The 3,780-nt window shown below is 36.2% G+C and overlaps 1 long non-coding RNA gene across 1 annotated transcript; it reads left to right on the top strand.

Moving 5' to 3' along the window:
- The first annotated feature begins 354 nt into the window (after positions 1–354).
- Positions 355–1,655, top strand: LOC134305850 (uncharacterized). Its single transcript, XR_010008851.1, has 3 exons — positions 355–406; positions 1,197–1,332; positions 1,446–1,655. It is a non-coding gene; the product is annotated as an uncharacterized LOC134305850 (long non-coding RNA).
- The last annotated feature ends 2,125 nt before the right edge of the window (positions 1,656–3,780 follow it).

Raw genomic sequence — 3,780 nt, 5'->3', positions numbered from 1 at the left:
TTGATACCTTGAAGTCTCAGTTGTAATTTGACGTATGTAACTATGATCCCAATTTATCCTTGGCGTAAAAGTAATCTATTGTTCCAAATGCACAAACACTTTCAAATTGCAAATTGCAAACTAGCATTGACATTATGATAACATCAACTTTTTTCTTAAATGTAATTGAAAATTCCTTGAATGTTGTCTTTGTTGTGTTTAACATTTGGGAGCCCTTGGTAAGTGAAAATAAGTACAGATACTCTACAGAGAACACAATTACTATTTTTAGCTGAATTTAACATGTTGGAAAAAAGTAAACATAAAATGTGGCGTGACATACAATTGTCCCCTGCTTCTGATTTGTCGTCATTTAGGACAGTGTTGCTGTGGTGATCCATGTGTTGAATAAAGCAGAAAAGACCGGGTAAGTATTTAATTTTTTTTCAGAAGTGCCAATATCTATAGTGGACAACAGTCATTTCCTTCATGTGGGGAAACAAAAATGGCTTTCTGATCATTAACGAAACATGATATTAACAAGTTGGATTGATGATGTCTGAATGTCCATTTGCATAATGAGATTGATACTAATATTTTATTAAAACAGAAGTTTTTACTGCTTAAAGGTAACAGGAGAAAATGCATGCTGTTGATTACTTCAGTCATTAGGTTAAAAATACTGAAGTGTTCCTTTTAAATCCACCATTCTAAATGTTTCAGACATTATACCTTGACTATCTGACAGATTGTTACACCACTCCTGCTCTGCTCTTCCAGGCTGGAAGGTGCTGGTTAGTGCTAAGAATGCAAAAAAGTCAGGTTTAGAGCGTTGACATTTTTGCAACTCTTTTGTGATTAAAGGTGTAGCTATGGTATGAGATTGTTAGTAGATGACATGCACTGTGGTTGCTTCAACAACAAAAATGTGTGTAGTCTGTGTGGTAGGATCCACACAATTGTAAAATTAAATGCACTAACCGTTATTTTTTGAACCATGTTTTTGTCTTTGTGGTGGGGCTGGGTGCCTTGGTGCATTTGCAAGTTTTAATTTGGCAGGTTGTGGTTCTTCTTCTTCTTCTTGTTCAGAGGAAGAGTATATTTTCTTTCTACAAGAGTACAGTAATAAATTAGCAATAGGTCGTACACACTGCAGAATTGTTTTACAATATTTATACCACAGTATGCACAGCTCACTTCCTGACTCTCTTTCCCAGAGTTTCTGTGCTGGAGTTTCTTAACTCAGTTTCTGAGTTAAGATCTGATGTGTAGCATGACTTTTTCCAGTTGGCAACAATGTTGTCAAACGACTCTGTGAGGAGGGCAAAAAAAGAAAAAAGCAGCTTAGATCAGGTATATTATGGTTACAATAATATATTTTTCCATATAGTGTGTGGTCACCAAACTTTTATTATCACCTGATTCATAAAGTATTCGCACGCTGTGCTTGCTCCACCCTTTATCAGGCTGTGGGACCTCTGATTTCCTGACACTTTTCAAGAGTCGGTTTTCATCTTTGTAGGGAGGCCACCAGGAGAAGCCATCCTTATACCAAGATTTTGCCACTGGTCCGGTCTTCTCCTCCCCAACAAACTCTACTATGTACATTCTGCACAGTTAGTCAAAAGATACAAAACAGAATCATTGTCACATTCAATGTATGTTATTAAAGTTATTAAAGGATCTATTGCTTGTTTATTACATACCTTTGTCTTTTGCACACCTGTCTTGCTAGTGAACCTGAGTATAAGAAGACAACTGAGTAATTGTATGAAAATATGGTAATATGGTTAATATGGTAAATAATCCATACTCCTTTGATAAGTGTACACACTTAAAAAATATGGTTCTTCAAGGGTTCTTTAGTAAAGTGAATGACCATGAGCATTAAGGACATATATAGAATGGAGAATTCGTTGTACATGTTTCTATTTAGCACCAAGAGAGTGCTTGTAGTGTTACAATGTCAAGCTTGTAACAATAGAAGAAACATTTTGGTGCTGTATAGAACCATGCACAACACAATCTAAAGAACCATTTCACTATGCAAAGAACCTTTTAAGCATGAAATGGTTCCATATAGAAATCATAGTTCTAAGTAGAACTACTTCCTTAACTAAAGAACCCTTGAAAAAAATCATTGTTTTGTCAAGGGTTCTCTGAGTCATGCCACAGAAGAACTACTTTTGGTTCCATAAAATACTATGTTTGTAGAAGGGATGTGTGAGTGTGAAGAAGTCTTAAAGAATCTTAATTTGGAAAAGGTTTTTTTTTTTTTTTTTTTAATTTTAAAGTTTCTTCACACTCTCACGTCCCATGTGCAAACTTTGTATTTTATGGTAACAAACGCGAATCTTCTGTGGCATCACTCAGAACCCTTTGACAGTTTTCCATAAAGAAAAAAGTAATCCTGGATTGATCTTAATCACTATCTGGGAACACTGACCCTGTGGTGTGTTGACATTTTTGCAAAGTTCCTGATTTTGTGCACTTTTTCGACTGCTCAACTATAGTGAAGGTAAATATATTTAAATGTAGGTTTGATCATTTTTACACATGTATTTAATAATAAATGGGAGATAATGTTAACTATCCATTGAACGACTAAATTAACATGCTTCTTTAATATATAGTTTCTTGATGTTTGAAAGAACCTGTGTATTTTTATTCAGCGTTGTCCAGACTTATCCACAACTGGCCAGTTAACTGCTGGATTTCTTTCCAGACAAGCCAGAGCACATCAGGTTAACTGTTTAAAGACTGAGGCCAACTGATTACACAAGTATATGTGCCCAGGCTGCTTTATGAAAACCTGCAGCCACACCGGCCCTTTGCGGATGTAGGGTACTCGCCTACTATTTATTTAACTGGCTGAAGCATGTATCACATGCTTTACGTGGAGAGGTGTGACTTCAAAAAAACAAACAAAAAAAACCCCAAAGAACTAAAGGTGAGTGGTTTAGCTGCGGCTGATGAGAAACGGAGGGATTTCACGTAGTATGTTGAAATTTTCACTGCTTAAAAGTCTGCGGAGAGGTAATACTAACATTTCGTGTTTTTCTAAAGGCATGTTTCTTAGCGTTAGCTAAAGCTAAAATGAGACGAGGTTAGCTAGGATACTAGTGCTAGCTAGCAAAAGTCGTTTAGCTCGTAATTACGCTACTGATGTAAGTTAATAACAGAATTGTATTCAGAATTGACACTTCTAACTAACAAATACCAAAACTATTTCTGGCTAACGCTATAGCTAGTTTTTTAGCTTCAAGCTAAAGTCGTAATGCTAGCCAAGTTAGCTAGCTAGTGCTACTTACTTTGTAAATGGGGGTAAATACTTTGTATACAAACAGGAGTGTAACTTATACTCAGGGAAGATGTACTGAAGAAAAGTCAGTGGAATTACTATATACAAAAAGCAACTATTTGCTACAATAAATCGATGGCTTTGACGGGTAGAAGAGCAGCGTGTCAGGCTATAGCTTACAAAACCGTTGAGTGTCCGTTAACTGGTTCGCTCGCGCTAATCTTTTAAATTCGCCACGAAGATTCTAACTCATCCACGTGCACAGTTAGTGTTTCGTGCTTGAGCTATAACTCCTAATGAGATGATTTGTTAGTTCAGTGTTGGTATAAAAAGTGAGAACTTCAAAATATACAGGGATATGGATTTTAAATGCCAGGATTGGTAATCACTGGACTCCATTTCATGCCACCTATAGCTAATGTCTAAATATTTCCCTTTAAGCTCAACGTATTTGGTCGTTTCTAAGACAAAGTTGTTCTCTCCCTCATTGAATGCTAGTG

Source organism: Trichomycterus rosablanca, unplaced genomic scaffold (assembly GCF_030014385.1).
Source record: "Trichomycterus rosablanca isolate fTriRos1 unplaced genomic scaffold, fTriRos1.hap1 scaffold_149, whole genome shotgun sequence".
Lineage (NCBI taxonomy): Eukaryota > Metazoa > Chordata > Actinopteri > Siluriformes > Trichomycteridae > Trichomycterus > Trichomycterus rosablanca.
Note: the sequence above shows the minus strand (reverse complement) of the source record. Positions and strands in the feature narration are given on the sequence as shown.